We start from the raw sequence: 24,947 nt of genomic DNA on the forward strand, positions 1-24,947 counted from the left end.
TTCAATGTGAATCCAATACCCAAGGATTCTGGAGGCATTGAGATGATGAGTGTTTTCTGTTTCTTCCTCAGTGTCTTATATTCTGTTTTCCTTCACCAAGGCCGGTTATTCCTCTTTGAAATCCCTCAAGCTAGGAGTTTTGGAGGATTCCACAAATAGCCCTACATACAATCCCTTCTGGCTTTCAGAAAGATCTGATAATTTGTCCTGCAGGAGTCCCTTCTGACCTCTCTTATCCTAGGACTACAGACTTTCCTGCAAATGACTCAAGTGCCAACATCAGCAAGGCAGAGCTTGCCATGGCTGTGGATGCTGAACTGGAGCAGGGACTTTTAACCAAATGCATGGCTGAGCCCTGAGGTTGCACAATGCAAATGAAATCCCCAACTGTCCCTCTTGAACTGATTTTTCCAGAAAGCTCCAATGCATTTGCTGTACAATCTGTATAGAAGAGCTGTTGACAAATAAATGGAGAGAAAAATGAGTTCCAACTTTCATTCCTGCTCCTAATCTTCTAAAAGGTGGTAGGATGGCCAGAAGATGAGAGATAGGTGAAAGAGGAAATGCAGTGTTAATCGAAGACTTCTCTATGTTGATCCCCTACATATGAATGAGGTCTGTTTCGAGAGTGTGTTCATTAAGCCTAATTTGTTCATAAGTCCAACAAAGTTAGCCTAGGCACCCAACTAACATAGTCAGCTATATAGTACAGTATAGTATAGTATGTAATAGGTTTGTAATACCTTTCACACAAATAATACATACAAGTCAAACACAAAAGATAAAGAAAACATTTTTAATCTTACACTACAGTACCTTGAAAGGTACACTAGTACGGTACAACAGCTGGCACTTCTTAGCAGTACCAGCCACATCACCACTGCTTTTATGTTTTCTTCCAGACATCCTGGGCTTAAAATGAAGATACCATATTACTGTACTCTATACAATACTGTACAGTAAAGTACACAAAAGCACACTTGTACAGGATGCACATATGTGACAATGTACACCAGACCTGTGAACTCACTTAACTTGACTGGACACATGAACACACGTTTGCATCTTTGAAAGTTTGCAACTTGAAGGTTCATGTGTAAGGGACTTGGGCTTCGCTTGTGACTCAGCATTAAAGAATCCACCTGCAATGCAGGAGGACTCAGGTTTGATTCCTGAGTTGGAGAAGCAAATGGCAACCCACTCCAGTATTCTTGTCTGGGAAATCCCATGGACAAAGGAACCTGGTGGCCACAGTCCTTGGGGTTGAAAAAGAGATGGACACTACTGAGAGAACTAAACAACATCAACAGCAAGGCAGGGGGCTTACTGTACCAGCATATCCCACATGTACATTCTGTAAACAACCATGTGGGAAAGATGTATTGTCTGTGTATCTGAGCTCCCAGCTACACCAGCTCCATAGAGAAATCAAGGAGAAGATACATAGCAAAATACATAGCATCTGTTTTTGCCATCTTGCCTCTCTGGGTGACTTACCCAATTGTGACTGATGTTTCACACTCGGCTATGGGATTTTCTGAGTTCTGTGTGATCTACCAGCACATTTTTGTTTGTTCTAGCAATCTTGTCAAGAAATTCTTAATTGGGATTATTGTCCTGACAAAGCATTTTTCTCAATGTGATTACAAGTTCATCATTTAGGAGAATGACAGTAATTACCACCTCAACGCAGGCCCTTTAGTGCTTAGCTTGGGCAGACTTAGTCCTCAGCCCATCACTAACATGAGCGTGCAGATATAGTCAATTTTGTCAAACTCTGGTGTTCGGTCTGGGCAGAACCGTCACCAGGACAGGAGCCAAAGGCGTTCGTTTTTCTTGGGGAATTGTGCCTCGGGCCACTGGTTGTCTAAAATAAGGCTCATCTCTCATTCCTACTTGTGGTCTAGTAAGTGATTTTCTTAGGAAATTCATACTTGGTGGTTTGTGGCTGGCAAATGTGAAGGGACTGAGCAAGATGGCAGGAGACTTGGGTTTGTGATAAACATTGTTTTCATTTTCCCAAGAATTCTTCTCTCTCATTGCATTCTTCTTCATAGCTTTACCTTGAAACTCTCCTCCAAGTATAAGGTTAGGATCCTAGAAAAAAAGTCTGTGTTAATCCATTCATTTGGGAGACACTGAAATTATACATCGCTGTATTTTTTCTTGCCTGATTAATTTCTGAATCACTTACCATGGTTATGGGCTCAATATAGAATATGGCCAGATCCTCTTTTTATGGTGATTTTGGGTTGTGACTTAGAATGGCCTTACTCTGCAAAAGATGTCCAGATTGGAAGAGCTGGATTCTGCTAAGATTTTGATCATGCTTTGTGATTTTGAGCAAGTTAGTTTACATCTCTACTGGGACTTAGCTCCTATGCCTCTGCAGGGGCTCTTTATTTATTTATTTATTTTTTTCGTCTGTAGATTTCAGCACCCTCTTGTCCCTAACATAAAAGCAATGCCTATTTATTGTCCAAATTTTAGCCCCAACTGTGGTAACCACATGTTTCATGAAAACCTTTATCATAGCTGCCGACTCATACCAGAAAGGATGGATGGGCCTTGTCAGTTCTTCTGTTTCCTGGTCTGCCCTATGTTGGTGCTATCATTGAGTGTTCTAATGATAGAAAGCACTCACAGGAGAGCTGTCCAAGGCAGTTAACATTTATGAACCAAACAGATTTCTGGGGTCAGAAAAGGCAGTCTCAGAAGCTGGCCTGGTCATGCAGGAGGTAAGGACATCCTGTTTCTGAACTATGATCCCTGTATTAGAGCAGATGCCCTCCTATTGGATGATATCAGGTCCAGTAGTTGGTTGACTTATCAAAAAGTCAGAGAAGGGAATTATTGAATGATGGTAATATATAAAATATTTTACTTAACATGTGTAGCATATGTCTTTATTTGCTATTTTTTGAAGTATTGATTCTGATTAGTGTTCCATGTTGACTCATGTATGAACCATAGTCATAATCCGTTTCCAGTTTATTTCTTTGAAGGGCAACAAACGCTTAAAGACCCTTAACAAGCCACCTCATCCCTGAAGTCTTCTGAATTTTTTACTGTTTTTTTTTTTAAAGCAATCCTTGACAGTTGTCTAATCCACAACTAATTTGACAGCAGTTAGTGATTATTTTAATCAAGTTTCTCGAATCATTAAGCTCAGTTTTTAACAGAAAGTCTGTTTTTCCACTCTTTTTAAATCAGTATTTACCTAGTATTTGTTTAGTTAGGTAATCATGCAGGCAACTACAACTGGCATAAACAAGTTGGAAAACAAACAGAAAATCCTTGGGATAAGCGTTCAACTCAACTACTGGGAACAGATGTGCCCAAGTACTCTGTGGAGGTGCCCCATAGCTATGGTTGTTGGGCGTTTTTTTATTTGTTTGTTTGTTTTTATATCAAATGAGTTAAGATAATCTGTTGGTGTATTCATCCTATTTATTGAGCACCTACTCTGTAGCAGGTACTCTGGTAGGTGCTGGGAACATATTTGTGAATGAAACGAACAACCATCTGCCAGGGGGTTACATTCTTGTGGGACAGACAGAAAATAAACAACTCAATATAGATGTAGAGGTTTATCTGATTTACTTGGGTCCATGTTGTATGACTTACAATTACTATTTTATGATGTCAAAACTTTGAGCGCAATAAGTTTGGACCACTAATTTCCCCTTAGTTACTTTAGCATTGTCAATTATTTACTTAAAATATAGCTCCTGAGTGACTAAAAAGTTATGTATTCTCAAACCTGAAAAAGTCAAGGTGAGATGTGATGTGTTACTTATGTATCTATACCATGATACTGAAGGAGGAAGTGTAGGCACAGTTGAGGTGGGCCCTTCTGAGAGCTCTTGTCAGTGGTTTCTGTTTATTCAGTGCACACAGGTTGAGCAGTGTATTAGTCAGGGTTCTCCAGGGAAACAAACAACAGGAGATATTATATATATGTATGTAAAAACTTTACAGACAAGGAGAGAGAGAGATTGAAGAAATTGGCCCATGCAGTTGTGGGGGCTACTAAATCTGAAATGTGTATGGCAGGCCAGCAGCCTGGAAATTTGGATGAGACTTGATGTTACAGTCCTGGGTCCAAAGGTTGGAAACTTAGAATTCCTCTGTTGCAGTCTTGAGACAGAATTCCTTCTACTCTTGGAGACCTCAGTCTTCGCTCTTTAGGCCATCAACAGATTGGCTGAGGCTCACCCACATCATGGAGGTTGATCTGTACTCAAAGTCCGCTGATTGTAAACATTAATCACAGCTACAAACTACCTTCATGGCATCATTTAGACTAGTGTTTGACCAAACAACTGGGTCTCATAGTCTAGCCAAGTTGACACACAGAATTTACACCTTCTCTCTGAAGGTGCAGTGCTCAGTGCTAGGAGCAGACAAACCAGGCTCAGTCTCTGTCCTCAAGAGTTGGGGTCTTCTAAGTCTGGATTCTCTGTCATGAGTCCCAGAACCCTTCAGCGTAGAAGAAGTCCATTACTGATAACCTGTGCTGATGCGGTGCCTGCACACTGTTAGAATTGTGACCTAGGCTGTGTTTTCCTGCTTCTGTCTTCCTCCTCTTCTCCATGTCTCAGCTTCATTCTCTTGATCCTTGCACTCAGCACACTATTGGGCAGCCAAGCTCAGTACAGTGTACTAGCTCAATGGTCACTAACCTTTCCTTCCAACTATACTGTAGGCACCTCAAAGACATTGTGAGTTGGCATCCAGGTAAGGGGATGGATGAAGTCGGGGTTGGTGGCATAATTGGGATGCATTGTATAGCCTCTGGTTCTAGGAGGAGTTGCCCAAAATTAAAAACAATAAAAAGCTTTGTTAGCCTTAAAGGCTTATGATAGCCTCGTAAAACATCACAGTAGGACTCAGGAGATCTGAACTGTCTTTCTGGTCAAATCAGTGCCCCTTCTCTGGCCCTTAGTCTTCTCACAAGTAAAATGAAAAGTCCAGATGAAGTGTTCCCTTAGCTAGTGGTTTGAGTTGACTTCCGTGCTGAAGACCGTGAATGGTCACTAATACTGGGTTGACCAAAAGATTGGTTTGTATTTTTCCATAAGATGTTAGGGAAAACCTGAATGAAATTTTTGGCCAAGCCAATATTAAAAGACTCACAAAGACTTTGTTTTTGAAACATTTGAGAAGCTTAGAGCTTGAAAGACATCGTTGTACCTAAGATATGTAGGAAGGTGTGTATAGTCGCTCAGTCATGTCTGACTCTTTGCAATCCCATGTTCCTCGAAAAGGTGAAATGATGCATGCTTCCCCTAGTCCCATTGTGCTGACCTTAGCACCTGGCATGGGGAAGATGCATGTTACTGTTAGCAGAAACTGACTGAAGGAGGAACCTAGGAATTGGAGAGTTTCTTTTAGTTCTAATGTTTTATATGGATGTATTATTATGTCCATTAGGTAGTGTGTATAAATCTCCCACTCCAGTATTTGAATAAAGATATATTCCTCTTCCACTTGGTCTAAGATGAATGATCACATGTTTATACCATCTCAAGTAATTTGAGGAACAGGGGAAGCTATAACAATAAAGGTAAGTAAAATAATAAAGAAAAACAGATAACCGTAGGTAGGGAAGACCTACATAGGGATTAGTCATGAGCATAAAAGAAGCTGCAGCTTTTCATAGTCTGTGGAGTAAGCACAGCTCCTGTGGAAACCCGTCCTCTTTTAACATGAAGTTTCATTATTTGGCCAACACGTGTGCCCTTTACAGCCTCCAGGGTTGGTGGAAGGTCTGCCATAAGCTGACAGTTTTATATTCAGATCGTGATTCTGTAAGTGCAATTTGACAAATGCCACACATTTAATTTAATTCTTAAATTGTTTCTAAACCAGTAGCTCTAGACGTAGCAAGCTAATGATCAATATCATAGGATAGGCTTTATTTTTTAAAGGACCAAGTCTTTAAAATTTGTGTTTTATTGGGCAATTTTGAAGTGTTGAGTGACGAGTCTTCTCAAAGTTAAGCTCTTTTGAATCAGGGGAGGTTTTGCAGTCAGCAGCCCCTCCCCATCAGTACCTCTAAACTTGTCACCAGCCACTCTTTCATTTGAATTGCTCTCCTTTGGGGCTTTCCTGGTGGCTTGGATGGTACTTTTCCCCCAAAATATTGTACACACAAAAGGGTGTAATGATCTAGCTCTAAATGTTTTTGGTTCCAACACGAGTTGTTTGTTTTTTTTTAAGACTTTCTTTGAATATAATATTAAAGTTGCTTCCACCTTTTAAAGGCAATGTAGCCATATTGTCAGCATTATTTTTCTTTTTAAACTTGCATCGATATACCTCTTATATTGCCTGTGCAGATCAAATTTCATTTTCTGATCATAAAAGGTTGAGTTTTAACTGATTTTTACATTTTTCCCTTTAGGTATAGGTCTACATTTTATAGGACAGTAATGATCAGAAGGAAATAAGACTAGATTGTTCAAAATCAATGCACTTAATCTCCATTTTTCTTTACATTTCGTTTTGCTTACACATCAATAGGATTTATAATGCCAAAATAATATTCACAGTCGCTTTCAATATAAGAGAAATGACTGCTGCTGAAAGCAGACTGCAGGGCACCCAACATCCAGATGGGAACTAAAATTTCTGTCATGTGTCTAATTTCCTCTATACGATGACAATCCTCTTTATATTTGGAGATTATCAGCATCTTAAAATCATATTCAGAAAAATAGAGGCACCTCAGAACAGAGTTACAAAAACTGCCCAGGATGTCTTCAGTTTTGTTTGCACTCAGCTGAGAACAAAATACAAGTGAACAAAGGAAACCACTAATTACTTGCAAAATGTTGAATCTCTGGTTAGGAACTCCATTTGCTCCACTGTTCTCGCCTTTCCCATGTTAATCAGATGACCTGCCCCTGGTAGGGTACAAGGCTTTTGAGCAACCTCCTTGCAACTAGGAGGGACCTAGGGCTTCCCAAGTGGCTCAGCATTAAAGAATCTGCCTACCAATGTAGGAGACCCGGGTTCCATCCCTGGGTCAAGAAGATCCCCTGGAAAAGGAAATGGCAACGCACTCCAGTATTCTTGCCTGGGAAATGACATAGACAGAGAAGTCTGGTGGGCTATAGTCCACGGGGTCACAAGAGTCGGACATAACTGAGTGACTGACCATGCAGGCACAGGAGGGACCTACCACTCTTCACTGAATTTGTCCTAGTAATTCGCTTCCTGTGCAGGCTTTGCTTATCCACAGGGATGAGCTACTCCAAAGAAGGGAAGGCTAACTTGGAACTCTCAGCCCAGCAGCCTGGTCCGGTCTTTAGCTGTGAATTCGGACCTCTAGGCATTGAGTGGCAAGATTGATGTGTCTGTCATCAGTTGAACGTGCTGGACATTTCTGAAACCAATGTGACTTGTGGAATTGTTATTTTGTCAGTGATAGATACACTTAGTGCTGGTGACTTTTGACCCGCTCCTCCCCTGTAAAAGGTCAAAGGAGCAAAAGGAAACTTCAAAGCAGAGGAGTATGGTCAGCCTTTGCAGGCAGAAAGAGCATGTCCCATCATCAGCTTCATTATCAGTCACATCTTGCCTCATGCTAATCGGAAGACACTTTATTTAGTGATCAAGTACTGCATGTCCTTTACGCCTCTGGACTGGACATCAAAGTCTTCAGATTCTCTCATTTCTCTAGTCTTATTAATAAGCTGCAAAAAAAAAAAAATCATGCTTTCTTTCCACTGTTGGAAAAATACCTTTGTTCCTAAAGATAGAGGATCCTTCAGCCATTCTGACTTCGAAGGAGAAGGTAAAATGCATTAGTTCAATTTAAGCACAAAAGCCAGTTATCAGCGATGACCTGTTTCAGTAGGGCAGATAGTAGGGATTAATGACAGACTCAGGGGAGCCAATGACCCACAGTAAAACCAAAGGGCCATTAACCCCCATCAGTCATTTAATTCCTGGGGAAAACTCATTCAGAGGTAATTATTGCTGTTATAACACCCCCCCCAAAAAAAATCAAAGGTGCATGGGTTCTGTGAATAAGCCCTGATCATTTTCTTTTATATTGTTAGCGCAAGACAAAAGTAAACGGATTTTTAAAATGAGAGTTTCCCTCTTTAATTTGGAAGGAAATACTCTTCCAGGAAATTTGGTTGTCCCAAGATAAGCCTCAAAGCTTGGCTACTCCCTTGCCTCTTCTCAGTTCAGTTCCTAATCCCAGACATCATGGACCACAGAGACATTGACTCCAGGTTGTGTTGTTTTCAAATGTCATCTCTGTACTTTTTACTTTAGATGGGATGTTTGGGTTCAGCATAGGGCTGAGGAGTATCAATTCAGCCACGCCTTCTGCTTTCCAGCTTACTCTCAAGTCTCTTCCCCCTACTGGAGTGGATTAAGGCCTCTTCTTCACTCCATCCTACTTTCTCTCTTTTGCTCAGTGATATTAAGTGAGCATCCACACTCACTGAAGGTGCTATAATCTGTGGGGTGGGGCTGATGATAAAAACACATTATAAAGGAAAAGGAAGTTAAGTGCTAGGATTTCTGAGAAGGAGGGGTTTATTCATTTTGTAGGATGGCTATAACAAATTGCCACAGACTTGGTGTCTTAAATAAGGGATCTGTGTCTCTTTCACAGTTGTGGAAGCCAGAAGTCCAACATAAAGGTGTTGGTAGGGCCCACATCTGGTGAAGACTCTAAGACAGAATCATTTCCTGTTTCTTCCTGCTTCTGGTGGCCCCAGGTGTTCCTTGACCTGCATCCACATCAGTCTGATCTCTCCCTCTGTCTTCACATGGCCCTCTTCTCAGTAACTCCAATCTCCCTCTGATTAGAACACCATTTGAACGGTATTGAAGTATACAGTTTACTGGCATCAAGTGTCTTCACATGTACTTGGACACAGGGCCCAGGAATTCCAGGATGTTTTTGCTGACAGCCTTAACTGATGCCATCTATACTGAAATGACCTTATTTCCAAATAAGTTCCTGTTCACAGGTTCTGAGGGGCCAGATCTTTCAGAGGTCTCCGTTCAACACACTCCAAGGAGCAAACGCTAGGCATGGACATCAGAGAAGACTGAATGGAAGAGGTGTCCTTGTTTAGGCATATAGAAGAAAGGTCTTTCCAGGTGGGAGTTCATGAAGACAGGGACAGGACAGTGGAGGGACTGGGGCAGGGTTGGATGGAGAAGGACTGGATGAAGATCAAGTTTCCTGGGCCCAGGATAGAGAGACTGGAGGGAGACAGACTGGGTCCGTGTCATCACCACTGGCCTGGAAAAGACTGAATGCTGTCGAATCAGGCAGGAGAGTGTGCCAGTACTTGGAAGAGAAAGGTAACAAAAAATTGAATGAGAACAGTAACCCTAGGACTGATGGGGAGGTTTGGCTTCTGAAGGTGAAATGGCCTGGAAACATGTACATGTCCTAGAGGGAGGAGGGGGTGGCCTGGGAAAGAGCAAAGGCGGGGAGAGAGGCAGAGATAAGGCTTGGGTGACTGTGAAATCGATGAAAGGAATGAACAGCACAGGAAGAGGACCAAGCAGGGGCAGAAAGGTAGACAATAGGAACATGGAGTCATTGGAAGGTCAGGCAGAGAGGACTCTCAGCCAGATGAGATGTGGGGGCTTGAGTTCAGGAGGGCAGGAATCTTTTATGTGGACTCCTCCTCTGAGCCTTGAGACTGGCCGAGGTGGGAAAGTGTGGGACTGGAGAGAGAGAGCACGTACAGAGACAGGCTTGAGGACTTTGTCACTTATGGGATGGGAGGAGCAGGCGCTGTCAGGATGCAGAGCTGCTGGTCTCCACTTTCCAGAAGCCAGGTATGAGGGTGCCAGGAAAGTGGGGGAGGACAGAGGTTTGGAAATAGACAGTGGTGATGGCTGCCCAACCTTGTGAGTATATTCAAGGCCAGTGAACTGTATGCTTGAAAATGGGTAAAATGGTAAATTTTCTACATAAGTTATAGTTTTTATGTATATCTCTACAACTTGAAAAATTTAATCATGTAATATACTCCCCCTCCAAAGTGGAACTGCTCAACAGTGTCACATACTGTGAATTAGTCTGAGGGAATGAGAATTGGGAAGAAGAAGAAGAGGAAGCAAACTACTTTGACAGTAATTGCCAGGATATTTGCCAGGCCTGAGAACCAGAATTAGAAAGGTCATTTAGTTGCCCCCAATTGTCCTACTTTTTTGGTCATTTGGGAAACATACTTGCATAGTGGGTTGCCTCCTCTGTTGCATAGCTTGCCTTGGCACAGAGTACAAAAGTCCCTAGGGCTGTGGATTCATGGCCTCTTTAGAGCCAGAGGGGTAACGTTCATGTTTAAAGTGCAGAGCAAGAGAAGGTAGCTGGGAGACAGGACTTTGGACCAGCATCCCAAGGCTTCTGGATAATGAGATGCTAATTGCCATAAAGATAGAGCAGCAGTTTCTTCAAGACTTTGCCACCTTCTCTGGATTGATGTAACAGCTGCACTGTAGTGGAAAACTCAATTCTGCCTTGGCAGATGAACTGTGGTGGTCTCCAGCAGGCACTTCTTGCTATGCTAAGATACCAGTTGTACTTGAACTTCTTTTTGATGTGTTAGTTGGCATCACCCATAGGAACTAGCATTTACAACATATATAAATGTACTTTTAAAATTACTATCATATTTCTATTCAGTTCAGTTCGGTTAAGTCGCTCAGTCGTGTCTGACTCTTTGCGACCCCGTGAACCGCAGCAAGCCAGGCCTCACTGTGCATCACCAACTCCCGGAGTCCACCCAAAACAATGTCCATCGAGTCGGTGATGCCATCCAACCATCTCATCCTCTGTTGTCCACTTCTCCTCCTGCCCTCAATCTTTCCCAGCATCAGGATCTTTTCCAATGAGTCAGCTCTTTGCATCAGGTGGCCAAAGTACTGGAGATTCAGCTTCAACATCAGTCCTTCCAATGAACACCCAGGACTGATCTCCTTTAGGATGGACTGGTTGGATCTCCTTGCAGTCCAAGGGACTCTCAAGAGTCTTCTGCAACACCACAGTTCAAAAGCATCAATTCTTCGGTGCTCAACTTTCTTCACAGTCCAACTCTCACATCCATACATGACCACTGGAAAAACCATAGCCTTGACTAGATGGACCTTTATTGGCAAAGTAATGTCTCTGCTTTTTAACTTGCTGCCTAGGTTGGTCATAACTTTCCTTCCAAGGAATAAGGGTCTATTAATTTCATGGCTTCAGTCACCATCTGCAATGATTTTGGAGCCCAGAAAAATAAAGTCAGCCACTATTTCCACTGTTTCCCCATCTATTTGCCATGAAATGATGGGACTGGCTGCCATGATCTTAGATTTCTGAATGTTGAGCTTTAACCCAACCTTTTCACTCTCCTCTTTCACTTTCATCAAGAGGCTTTTTAGTTCTCCTTCACTTTCTGCCAGAAGGGTGGTGTCATCTGCTTATCTGAGGTTATTGATATTTCACTCGGCAATCTTCATTCCAGCTTGTGCTTCCTCCAGTCCAACGTTTCTCATGATGTACTCTGCATATAAGTTAAATAAGCAGGGTAACAATATACAGCCTTGATGTACTCCTTTTCCTATTTGGAACCAGTCTGTTGTTCCATGTCCAGTTCTAACTGTTGCTTCCTGACCTGCAAACAGGTTTCTCAAGAGGTAGGTCAGGTGGTTTGTTATTCCTATCTCATTCAGAATTTTCCACAGTTTCTTGTGATCCACACAGTCAAAGGCTTTGGCATAGTGAATAAAGTAGAAATAGATGTTTTTCTGGAACTCTCTTGCTTTTTTGATGATCCATCGGATGTTGGCAATTTGATCTCTGGTTCCTCTGCCTTTTCTAAAATCAGCTTGAACAGCTCAAAGTTCATGGTTCATGTATTGCTGAAGCCTGGCTTGGAGAATTTTGAGTATTACTTTACTAGTGTGAGATGAGTGCAATTGTGCGGTAGTTTGAGCATTCTTTGGGATTGGAATGAAAACTGACCTTTTCCAGTCCTGTGGCCACTGCTGAGTTTTCCAAATTTGCTGGCATATTGAGTGCAGCACTTTCACAGCATCATCTTTTAGGATTTGAAATGACTCAACTGGAATTCCATCACCTCCACTAGCTTTGCTAATTCTATTAGACATATTGAAATAAAATATGCATTTCACAAAATATATCCTGTTTTAAAACATTTTCCAAGATCTATAGAAACTTCATAAAAATATCAATTGTCCTCATGTGATTTACAAGAGCATGGTGAAAGTTTGTGTGTGGTGGGAGAGGGGAATTACAGGGTTAAGAGGTGATGACCTTTTTGGGTCTCAGTTTATTCTTATCTGTAAATGAGGGGATAGGACCAATTGACCTCTGAGAGTACTTTCAACTGTAAATATTATGTGCTCCTTATATTGTGAATAGAGGCAGCCACAGATATGCCTCAGAGTTTGAGATAAAGCTTTATAGGCTTTCAAGTGGCAAATTGTTATTTTAATGAATCAAAACTTTAAAAAGTCAAATATTTGATGAATTGCACCATTAATCTGTTCCTATAAGTCAATTGAAGTAAATTGTTTATTAAGTTAATTTCCAGCTGGTAATATGTAAATGTGTAATTTAATTAAAATCCCATTATGTATTTTCTTAAGAGCAAAGGCACACTGATACATAGTTCACTGAGTGAAGCATAGCTAGTGCTGAGGCTTCAGCTCAGTTGCCAGAATGGTGGTCCCTTACCAATTTCTCTGCAGAGCAGAGTTGGGCCAGGCACCTCCAAGAATTGTGAGAAAGTGGCTTTTTAATTAATCTGGGTTCCATCTCACACTGACCAGGGAGTATGGCTCACACTGTCCTCAGAGAATCTGAAAAGGAGAATTGCAGAAGCCAGGAGCCTTCCCAAGACTCTTAGGTTCTTGCCTTCATATTGGATTCAGACCCTCCCAACCTAGCAGTCCTGCCACCTGTGCTGGAGCTCCAGTGTCACCTCTGTCCCCTCTCCCCTGCCCTTCAGAGATGGAAATGCAGAGCCCCCCACGTCTTGTCTTTTTTAAGGCAAAGCATCTCCAGCTATTTCAACCAGCATCTACAGACCAGCGTTGTGAGCCACATCTGCATCTTTGGAGCTGAGCACACCCTGAGAATGTGCTAGTGCTCCCTGGAAGTGCTCCCTGTGGGGAGTCAGGGCAACAGATTCGACTGACTTCCTGAGGGGCCTTCATGTGAGCCTGGACAGCTTTCTGATGAGGGGGCAGATTGCCTACAAAACACCCGCAGTGAGGGTTTTTGTTCCTCACTGGGCTTCTAAATGCACGGGGGAGTGGAGGGCTCGCTTTGGTTTTGATTTTCTGGATAAGTGTGGGGACCAGTGGTTGGGGACATAAACAGCATTTGTGCTTCCTGTGTAATTAGAGGGCCTTTGGAGAAATATTTCTCTTTGTTGTCCTCAGAGATGGCCCTCCCTCATTCTTGCAGGTGGAAACACTGGAGGCCACCTGGGTGCTGGCTCTAATGATGGATGTTGCCAAGATGGGGGACAGCTGCCCCCCACCACTCCATCCCCCTCCCCAATCTGCTCTAGGTCAAGGTTACAAAGTTTCCCTGGGCACCTCCCTTTGCTTGCGGGACCCCATTCCTGAGGAGCCTTGCAGACAGTGACTTCTCCTGCCCCTTCTGGAACCTTCCTGTCCCTAGCCAGACTGCCCTCTTGTTTCTTTTCACTCAAGTTTCTTGGCAGAAAGAAAGGAAAACCTTCTGGCAAAGTCCGGATAGATTCATCCTCACTAACATTCCTGGGCCCTTCCTCCCTGCTACTGGGCAAGTCTCTGGTTCAGCCTGAGGTTGTCTTCATAACTGTCCTTCCAGAGCTCCCCTCTCCCCGTGAACTGAGGTCCCCCTCTCTTCCTGCAGCCCTGAGCAGATGAACTCATCTTCTCTTGCTCTCAGGAGATCAGAGCTGTTTGGTCATCGAGCATGAGTTTCTTAATCTTTCTTCCTCTCTACCAGACACAGTACCTTGCACTGCTGCCAAGTAGCTGTGGCTCTCTGGCTTCCTTCTCACTTTCCACCTCAGGACAAGGATCCTGCCACCTTTTCCAACTGACCCCTCTTTCTCACAATGCTGGGTTTGGGTTTCCCCTTTTATTAGGGTTCAGGCTTCTAGAGAATTTGATTAGCTTGAAGACTGACCACCCTAGAAGCTCAATGCTGAATGAAGAAACCCTTCTCCAGCTAAGAATGTGTAGTGAGATTATATCAATAGACTGTTTCTGTTTTTACCCATGAAGAAAGGAGAAAACAGATTCCTACTTTTGCATAAGGTTGCTTTAAGGAAGTTTTCATAGAGGAATAACACATGTGACTGTCAAGTGCGCGCACGCGCGTGCACACACACACACACACACACACACACACACAAAAGAACACAAGACAAGGACAAGACAAAGGCTGATTCACACACACACACACACACACACACACACACACAAAAGAACACAAGACAAGGACAAGACAAAGGCTGATTGACCTGGTTGGAAAAAAGTACAACAAGACCCCTTCAGATTGAGCTGCTTCCGTCCTTCCATAGACAGTGGGATGAAGGATAAGCCAAAGAGGCCAGGACTCGACCTCTGCACCCCACACACTTAAAGGGGAACAGAGCGAACCATGGGATACCCCTTGGTTGAAGAGTTCCTTTTCGATACAGCTAGGGGATTTTTCACTCCACAGAGCCATTCAAAGGGGCCTGGGGAGTGGATTGGCCAGAACCCAAGAACTGATGAAAAACTGCCTCCTGACAGTCTTCTGGAGGAGACAGGAGGTGAGCGGGACAGGCATCAGGGCAGCTCCTCATAGGCCTCAAGCCCTCTCATATTTTCAGAGGATTCCAAGGGTTCTGCTAACAGTCACATCAGCTGTGGGTCACAGCGTTGCTTACGTGCAAGGTCACCAGCTTGCCGTGGCAGCGCCATATCCCTGCAACAGGAAAGGAGCAGATAAGGCATAGATAGATAACAATGTTGTGTCTTTAATGTCTGTTTAAAAGCCTGCCTCTGTGAGCCGTTGATTGTGTTGAAACGAGGCTATCATTTTGGGTTTCCGTGCACTAGGAGCCCAGTAGTGACAGACCCCAAACTAATTTCTATCTAACTTAAATGCTAACTTAATAATCATATAAATACCTTCATGTTTAATGCTTAAGCAGAATGTCATTAAAATGTCTTTGACGTTAAGCCAAATTTTGAAGTGAATTGGAACTGGCTTGCATTTCTTAAATTGGTCTTTCTTTGGAAATAATGAAAAAGTGTTAGAGTCTTGGCCGAATTCCAATGACTGTGACTCAACTTGTTAAAGTTAAATTTTAATATTTACACATTACATAGTATAATATTTATACTAGGAAACAGATTGGGAGTGTAGAATTCAAAATAGGATACACTTTGACTTGGAATTACAGTATGGTAGTCATTACACCCAGAGGATGGGGGGTTATCTAATACTGAGACTGGGGCAGCTTGAGCAATGGACTGTGATATATAAAATAAACACTGCTAAGCACACAGTTCTAGCTCATACTTGTGTGTTGGGTTTTGTGGTCATGTGTGCTTTGTATTCTGGTTGATTTCTATTTTTTTTTCCTTTTTTTTTAGGTTGGGGTATAGTTGATTTACAATATTGTGTTACTTTCAGGTATACAACAAAGTGATCATGTATACGTAAAGCATGTGTTTGTGCTCAGTCACTTCAGTCATGTCTGATTCTTTGCAACCCCATGGACTGTAGCCCATCAGGCTCCTCTGTCCATGGGATTCACCAAGCAAGAATACTGGAGTGGGTTGCCATACCCTCTTCCAAGGGATCCTCTAGACTCTGGGATCGATCCTGCATGTCCTGACCCTCCTGCATTGCAGGTGTATTCTTTATCCACCTGCAAATACACACACACACAAACATATACACACACACACACACACACATATATATACACATGTATGTATATATATATATACACACATATATATGTACTCTTATTCAGATACTTCTCCCTTATAGGTTATTATAAGATATTGAGTATAGTTCCCTGTGCTATACAGTAGGTCCTTTTTGGTTATATATATAGTAGTATATATCTGTTAATCCCATACTCCTAATTTATCCCTTCCCCTACCCTTTTCCCCATTGGTAATCATAAGTTTGTTTTCTTTATCTTTGGGTCTGTTTCTGTTTTGTAAATAAGTTCATTTGTATGATTTTTTTAGATTCCACATATAAGTGATTGTTATATGATATTTGTCTTTCTCTGCCTGACTTACTTCACTTAGTATAGTAATCTCTAGGTCCATCCATGTTGCTGCAAATGGCATTATTTCATCTTTTTTATGGCTGAGTAGTATTCCATTGTATATATGTACTACATTCTTTATCCATTCATCTGTCAATGGACATTTAGGTTGCTTCATGTTTTGGCTATTGTAAACAGTACTGTGATGACACAGGGATGCATATATCCTTTTGAACCATGATTTTCTCCAGATATATGCCCAGGAGTGGGATTGTAGGATCATATGGTAGCTCTGAGAGGGTAACAGGCAGGAAGGCCAGGGGTCTCCAAATGGAGGAAGTAGGCTCCAACTGTCAGACATTTTTTTGGGGGGAGGGGCTCCAGTGGCGCAATCGGTTAGCGGCGGTACTTATATGTCAGACATTTTTTATCTCTCTCTTAAGTGGCAGGAAGAAACAAACTAGTGTTACATTTTTCCCCTTCTTTATACAAATTTAAAAAGAGGTTTCTCTTAAAATTTTATGTTGCCATAATGACACCTGGCTCCACCTTAGCCTAACTTTTCTCAAACCTTGAGCTAACCAATGCATTTTTCTTATGGAAATGTTTGTCTTAAGCTATGTTAATGTACTATGCATTTACCCCAGACTCTGTCTTCAAGTAGGTTCTGCCTAAAGGCTCAGAACAGACTTGACAAACCAGTATGTTATACTCATACATTGTTCTCCTAATCTATGTTAAAGAAACTATATGTTTGTATCGGAATCTGCCTTTCTTCAAGATTCATGTCAATTGTTTTATGGCCTGGGATGACTCACTTGGTGCCAAGATTATCTCAGAATGCATCTTGTGGGTGAGATGCCTGGTGCCATTCTCTGAGTTTTGAGACATTTCCTTTCTTTAATTAGCAGACTGCTAGTAGCTATAATATCCAGCTAAGGACTAGCAGAGGAGTATTCTGTCTGCCCCCTTCTGATGTCTATGTCAGAAGCTTTCTCTATCTCTTTTATACTTTAATAAAACTTTATTACACAAAAGCTCCAAGTGATCAAACCTCATCTCTGGCCCAGGATTGAATTCTTCTCCTAGGGAGGCCAAGAATGCCAGTATCTTTCATGGTTCAGCAACAACCTTTCAGCTCTAGTTTCTTCAGGAACCTCCATACTGTTTTCCATAGAGGCTGTGTCAATTTACATTCCCACCAATAGTGTAGGAGGGATCCTTTTTCTCCACATCTTCTCTGACATTTATTTGTAGACTTTTTGATGCTGGCCATTCTCACCTGTGTGAGGTGGTACCTCATAGTTTTGATTTCCATTTTCTCTAGTAATTAGCAGTGTTGAGCAACTTTTCGTGTCCCTGTTGGTCATCTGTATGTCTGGTTTCAGTCTCATTGAGATACTTAGGTGCATACACAACACCATCCACTAGTTTGGGTGGTAGTGGAGTCTATGAGGCCTTTGGTGAGCATGCCAGGAGCTAGGCTGGCTCAGGCCTGGTGCAAAAGAGATGAGCTTACAATCAGAGGAGGTAGGGGAAGTTACCAGAAGGTGAGTGCAATTAGAGAAGGGCCCTGGAAATATCCAGTACAAATGCTGTGTTTTCCGTGTGAGGACACTGAGGTCCAAAGGGATTAAATAATTAGATTGAGGTCACCAAGCTAGTGAGTGATATATCTCAGATGAGAACCCAGGTCTCCAGACTTCAATCAAGGTAGAAGCCCATGTACACTTTCCTGGGGTCTATCAGTTTGCAAATGTAAAAATAAATGGCAGGGTCAAACACTCCTAGATTCCTTAGGGAGGATGTTGTAAAGGGCATTTTCAGAGTCAGTTGGAGGGTGTAGTGCAAGTGGATGATATATCTGTTTCTCTCAAAACCCTCAAAATCGGGGTTCCAGGGGTGCTGTGGGTTTCCCTGATAGCTCAGTTGGTTAAGAATCTGCCTGCAATTCAGGAGACCTGGGTTTGATTCCTGGGTTGGGAAGATCCCCTGGAGAAGGGATAGGCTACCCATTCCAGTATTCTGGCCTGGAGAAATCCATGGACTGTATAGTCCATGGGGTTGCAAAGAGTTGGGCATGACTGAGCAATTTTCAGTTTCACTTTCAGGGGTGCTGTAAAAAGTCCCAGCAAGTGCTAGGGGGTGTGGTCTCCAACCTTTGGGTACAGGGCCAGGAGGGGCAGGGTTCTCACCCAGCCACAGGCACGTGCACATGGATCTCTGGCCAACCTATGAGGTCATGAGCACCCTGAGTATGAATTTGCCATTGTTAGAAGAGGATTTGGGGAACTGACTTCTGTGGACTTGTCCCTTCAGAGAGGCTCTCCTATAAATCGGCCTTGTCCCTCAGATGTGGGTGTCTATGCACACACACACTCAGGCTGGATATCAGAGTGATGCAGCTGATCTTCCATCATGTTAGTGTGTTAGTCGCTCAGTTGTGTCTGACTCTTTGTGACCCCATGGACTATAGTTCACCAGGCTTCTCTGTCCATGGGATTTCCCAGGCAAGAATACTGGAGTGGTGTGCCATTCTCCAGGGAATCTTCCCAACACAGGGATCGAACCTGGGTTCCCTGCATTGAAGGCAGATTCTTTACTAGAGTGTACCAATCCTGACATTGAGCCAGGTCAGTGGCCTCAGGCTGTGCATACTATATGGCATGGAGACACCAGTCACCAAGGCGACATTCAGGGCCCTGCTTGGCCAGAAAGTCCACACCTCTCTTATTTACTAACTCTCTCTGCCTCGTGCCAAACCATGGGCTTTCCTGGGCAGCTTCCAAGTTCCTCCTCTCCAGAAGGAATCCCACACAGTCTGGAATATGTCAGCCTTTTCACATGCAGTGGGTTGCTTGCAGACACCGAGTCCTGTTTAGTGATTCATGAACATTTTACAGGAAACTTCCCAAACCCATTTGATATGGCTGGCCTCCTCTTTAGAAACCACAGGAGAAAGGGCATGCTCCTTTCACTTCCTCTTCCACCTCCCGTTTCTCTGCCAAAGCAGTGAGCTGAGAGCACAGGATAAGGGTCAGGAAGCCCAAAGCGTGGTACAGTGAGGAGAGCTCTCAGTGAAGAGTCAAGAGGCCAGGGCTCCCGTCCAAGTCCAGGCTCTGACCAGGTGGATGGCATTGGGCAACCCGCTTGCCCTCTTTGTACTTGATTTTCCCTGTAATAGAAAATGACGGCTTTGATCTTCATCCCCTCTAAAGACCCTTTGATTGAAGGTTGTTTTCATGCTCAATTTTCTCCTGTTTTCACGTTCCTGGTTGAACCACAATAAAGTGTTTTGCAGGTGTGTGGTGCCTTTCAGGATAATTTCACTCCTGTGGGAAGATGTATTGTCATGTCTGTTGTTATAATGTCACAGAACCCTCTTATTAATCAATAAAATTGATGGGTTAATGTGTAGGGTTTTATAAATGTGTAACCACAGATTTCATCCTGCTGGAATATGTAAACATGATGAACCCATCTTGGATTGTTGTACTCAGCTACCACGTAAGAGGGCAAGTGTGGCCCCACTTATCTTGAGCAATTGAGCATCTAGTTATTTGAAGTAATTTCAATGTCTTGTGTCAGTCTTTGAAGCTGCTTGCATATGACTAGGAAACATAGTTTCAGGTCACTTTCAGATGGTTATTTCTATTTAGTTTTACTGAGTAATAACACCTTACATCTCTATACAAGCGGGACCTTTCCCTCTTATGTCCCTCTCTCCAAGATCTAGTGTCTCTTCTCTTAGTGATGCAAGGATGATGCTGAATACCATGGAGAAAGCCATTTACCTTCACAGGCATAGTCACATATATTCTCTTATTCAGGGGTCACAGCAGTTCCCAGAGACACTTACTGGTGAGCAAAGTTGCACCTTGGAGAGCTGAAATAGCAACTGTGGATGAACAGGGGCCTCACCCACTGGGTGCTCTTCACATGTGAGATACTTTTCAGAAGAGACATTAGAAAGCTTTAATGAATCATTCTTATGCGTTCATTCAACTCTGCTAAGAATATCTCAGCCCTACTATTTGTCATGTAATAGTCTTAGGCAACAGGAGGATAAGAGTGATTCAAGTGTTGTACCTGTGGAAGGCAGAAGAATATCCCCCTTCAAAGGTCCATGTCCTAAACCTCCAAACCTGTGAAAGTGTTAATCACTCAGTGGTGTCTGACTTCACAACCCCAAGGACTGTAACCCACCAAGCTCCTCTGTCCGTAGAATTTCCCAGGCAAGGATACTGGAATGGGTTGCCTTTCCTCCTCCCAGTGGATCTTCCCGACCCAGGGATAGAACCTAGATCTCCTGCATTACAGGCAGATTCTTTACTTTCTGAGCCACCAGGAAAGCACTGAAGCCCCAAAACCCCCAAACCTGGGAATATGTTACTTAAAAGAGGGACTTTGCAGGTGTGATTAAGTAAAGGGTCTTGAGCTGGGGAGATGTTCCTGGATGTTCTTATAATCACAAGAGTCTGCATAAGAGGATGGCAGGAGGGAGGGTCAGAGTCAGAAGAGATGTGATGCTGGAAGCAGAGGTGAGAGAGAGATTTGAAGATGCTTTGCTACTGCTCTTGAAGATGCCAGAAGGGGCCATGAGCCAAGGATTGAAGGCAACCCTTAGAAGTTAGAAAAAAACAAGAAAACAGACTTTCCCTCAGGACCTTTAGAAGGAACAAGCCCTGCTGATACCTTTATTTTTAGCTTAGTGAAGTTAGTTAGTGAAGTTGCTCAGTCGTGTCATACTCTTTTCGACCCCATGGACTGTAGCCTACCAGGCTTCTCAGTCCATGGAATTTTCCAGGCAAGAGTACTGGAGTGGGTTGCCATTTCCTTCTCCAACTTTTGGCTTAGGGAGATCCATTTCAGACATCAGAGCTGCAGAACTATAAGAAGATACATCTGTATTGTTAGAAGCCATCATGTTTGTGTTGAACTGTTACTGCTCCCATAGGAAATGGACACAGTGCCTGTCTCAAGGAACTCACCTTCTGTTTGGCAGTGGACAGTTTCCTGAGGTGGGAGAGGAGCTTCAGAGTGCTAGGAGTTGAGACGAGCAACTCCATACCCAGCCTGGATGGAAGGTACAGTGTTAGGTGCGGGTTGCTCAAGGAGACAACATGGAAGATGAGTCACAAACATCTGGGCACAATTTTTCTGTGTCACTGTGCCCCAGGTAGAGCCACTCTAGAAGGAAATGAACAGCCTGGGGATTCCATTTGTCCGCTGGATGGGGGACAGAGCAGTAAAGAACCAAATGTACCTGAGAAATCTGTACCCTGGCCCCATCTTGGCAGAGTAATCCCACCTGTTTCCTTGGAGGCAAGTCCACGAGGTGGTCATCAATTATAGACCTGTGTGAAATCTACAGACGTGCAATATATACAAGTGGCATATATATAACTCTCTAAAGGTCCATCTAGAGCAACACAGAATATAGATCAGCATCATATTCAATATCCATTAGCTTATGGACACATTGTGGAACTCGAAACAGCTGAAGCTTGAAGTTGATCATCTCCTTGCATTACGATGAATGGAAGCAATTATAGGCGGATTCAATGGCAGCGCCATCATTTATTGGAGTATAATTCCTCTAGCCAATCAGTGCTCTAAGTAACAATAAATTATATTAGCTTTCCAGTGCTACTTGAACATGTAAGGGGCTGTGGATCAATGGGTAGCTGATACTGGAAAAGCTTCACCATTCAGTTCTTGTTGAATCTGTAATTAACAAATGAAACTCAACTAATCATCGTAGATTGTTCATCTGACGACATTCTTGTTTTCGAGCACACTGTATGTGGGCCTGCACTATCCCCTGTCACGGTGCCCAGCAGCAAATGAATGCATCTCTCAGAGCGTTCGAATGGTGTGTTACTGTGATAAAACGCTTCATCCTTGCAGGCTGCTGATTCATCTGGCTTGAACAGTATGTGCTAATCAATGACTGTTTTATATTAAAAGGCACAGTTTAATTTTGCTACAGATTGGTTGGCAGTTTCCCAAGAAAATATCAGTAAACTGAGGAGTCTTGAAAGTAATGTGTGAAATAGATGTGAAACAGGTAGAAAGAAACTGCTGGTGGCTTCTGCTAATCAAAATTCCCCCCTGCTCCTCCAAGCACCTGGGGAAGAAAAGAAGCATAAAAGGCTTTACAATCGCACCAAGTTTCAACTTAAAGACACACTTATTGGTAGATTAAGTTCCACTCTATTATTTATTCTCTCTAGTTTCTCTACCCGAAAAATACCTTCATCTTGTAAAATGACATTTACATTAAGCCTGAAATAGTGCTTAGGCTCACTGGAAGTTTCAGAAAAGGGTGGGTGCTGAGACCCACTTGCTAGCACAGTGTTTGCAATGCTCATTACAAATATTAGGGACCACGATGTTCAGTAACTACTTAGCATAATTTTGTTTCACTCGTTTACTATGCACCAGTGATACTCAATTGAGTCTTAGCATTAATACACTCATAATATACAGTGCAGTGCCTCCATATGGCGCATTGGGTAGAAGCATATTAAACATATTACACAAACAGAGCTCAACACCTCACATATTATTGATCAACAATGCACCAATTAGACAATACAGCAGTCATGAAAATAAACACTGGCATATGTGCCCAAGGTCTAAATGAAAATCAGATGGAGGGAACAAATGAAAATAGAGAAGGGGGATAACAGAACAGGATCACATAGGTTAGATTGTTGCAATGAACCCAAAGGCACAGGGTCTTCCGTTGTCTGGAGACAGAGCACTGAAACCAACGTGGTTTATGTGGAGTGGGTTATTCAGTAGACCTAGAAAATCTCTCTTTTTAGGCCAGTACTGCCCAGCAGAAATATGATGGGAGCCATAAACATAATTCACATTCGTTTAGTTTCAATTTTCTAGTAGCCACATTTTTAAAACTTGAGAAGAAACAGGTGAAATTGCTTTTCATAACACTTGATTGAACTCAATGTATGCCAGATATCATTTCAACATGGAATCTGTTTAAAATTATTAATTCTGAACTTAATACTATTTTCATACCAAGCCTGAAATTCAGTGTGTATTTTATACTTATAACACATCTCAGTTCAGACTAGGCATGTTGCCCATGCTCAGCTTGGCTATGGGCTACCGGGTTCATGCAGTTTTCGATTTGCCATTATAGTTCATCTCCTCCTCCCATACTGTGTGTTCTTCTGGATCAGTGGCTCTTGGAGCTCTGTGAGCAGCCCAGTGACTTGCTCAAGGTCATTCAAACTTTAAGTGGCAGAATCACTCTCTGAGGTCTTTCCACTAGAGGCTCTCCTCCTTGCGTCCATCTGGTATGCGTCTCTCCATTTCATTGTTTTTCTACAAAGGCACATTTATGTATTATTAGTGCATTAATAATGATGATCCATCAAAAGCTATTTTCTCAAACCCTTAAAATAATGACCCTTTGCTCTAACACTTAGCAACTTTTCTCATGTTCCGGAAGAATAGAGTTAGCAAGCATTTTACAGTTAGAGCACAAAGTCTTATAGTAGGAAAAAAACAAACTGCTCCTGAATACAGACAGCTTGTCTTCCTTTCTGTTCCTGCCCTTCACTAGCTGAGTGACAGTGTGAACACTGGGCAGTCAGCCCTTCTGGAAGACACTGGATCTCAGTGTCTTCATCTGTGAAATGGAAGGTCAGAGTGCCCAGCTGGCCTATTTGCCAAGTTTGCTGTAAGTCTCATATCAGATCAGACTTGTGGCAGTGCTTTGTGAAGTGACAAGTACCATGCAAATGTGAAGGTCTGTTGCTTTTCAAGAGAGAAGCCAAATTTTTAAATCCTGGTATACACCAGATGCATGCATTTAGTTTTTTGTAGGGAGATCAATGATATATGAAACCACTCACCTACAAAAAAAATTACACCACTACTGAGAAGATTAAGCCTTGCTCAACCAGCCCCCACTTTCTCCTCCTCCACCTTAGCACCCAGTGCCAGTCTGTCCTATGCAGGTATTCTGTCAAGGTGTGGACACTTGGGTGAAGGCCCAGCTCTAGATATGAAACAAGCCATCAGCACACGCATGCTTTTAAATCGGGTTGAGCTGGTAACCTCAGGTGAGCAGAGGGTCCTCACCTCCAGAGCAGGGCACATCTATACCAATGCCACGTGGAACCTGCTTACTGTGTACAGATGGGGATGTGCACATGCACTGTGCTGAGACTCAAGCATGGATTATATACCGATGGGTGAATCCCCTGGATGAGACGCCGAGGACAGACCTGCCTCTCGTATTGACTCAAGCATTTGTCACAAGATCTGGTAGAAAAACGAAAAACCAAAGCTTGCTTTCTTATATTAATTGGCAGCCATGTTGGCTATTAAACCTACAGTGGCAGTATTTGCTGTAGAAAATTTTCTCTTTATTTCATGAGGACAGTAGAGGGGAAGAAAAATCTGCCACTCACCGCTATCATGGCACCTTAAGTAATAATAAAGATAATGATGATCAGAATGATAGAAATAGGAGCTGTTATTTGATCAACAATAAGAAGTCCTTTTGGGAGGGAGGTGGGAGTGGGGTTCAGGATGGGGAACACATGTAAATCCATGGCTGCTTCATGTCAATGTATGGCAAAAACCACTACAATATTGTAAAGTAATTAGCCTCCAACTAATAAAAATAAA

At 42.7% G+C, this 24,947-nt stretch overlaps 1 protein-coding gene across 11 annotated transcripts in view; it reads left to right on the forward strand.

Annotated features, from left to right (window-relative positions):
- The window catches only part of AFF2 (AF4/FMR2 family member 2), a 528,226-nt gene that overhangs the window by 131,879 nt on the left and 371,400 nt on the right, over positions 1 to 24,947 (forward strand). For 2 of the 11 annotated variants that reach the window (XM_043895857.1, XM_043895855.1), the window contains exons 1-2: positions 17,986 to 17,990; positions 20,990 to 20,993. The exons of the other annotated variants lie outside the window; for them this stretch is intronic. The gene's annotated coding sequence lies outside the window, so the exon portion shown is untranslated. Of the gene's footprint in view, positions 1 to 17,985; positions 17,991 to 20,989; positions 20,994 to 24,947 lie in introns of those variants that run through there. 11 annotated transcript variants of the gene reach the window in all.

The sequence above is a fragment of the Cervus elaphus genome, chromosome X (assembly GCF_910594005.1).
Source record: "Cervus elaphus chromosome X, mCerEla1.1, whole genome shotgun sequence".
Classification (NCBI taxonomy): Eukaryota; Metazoa; Chordata; class Mammalia; order Artiodactyla; family Cervidae; genus Cervus; species Cervus elaphus.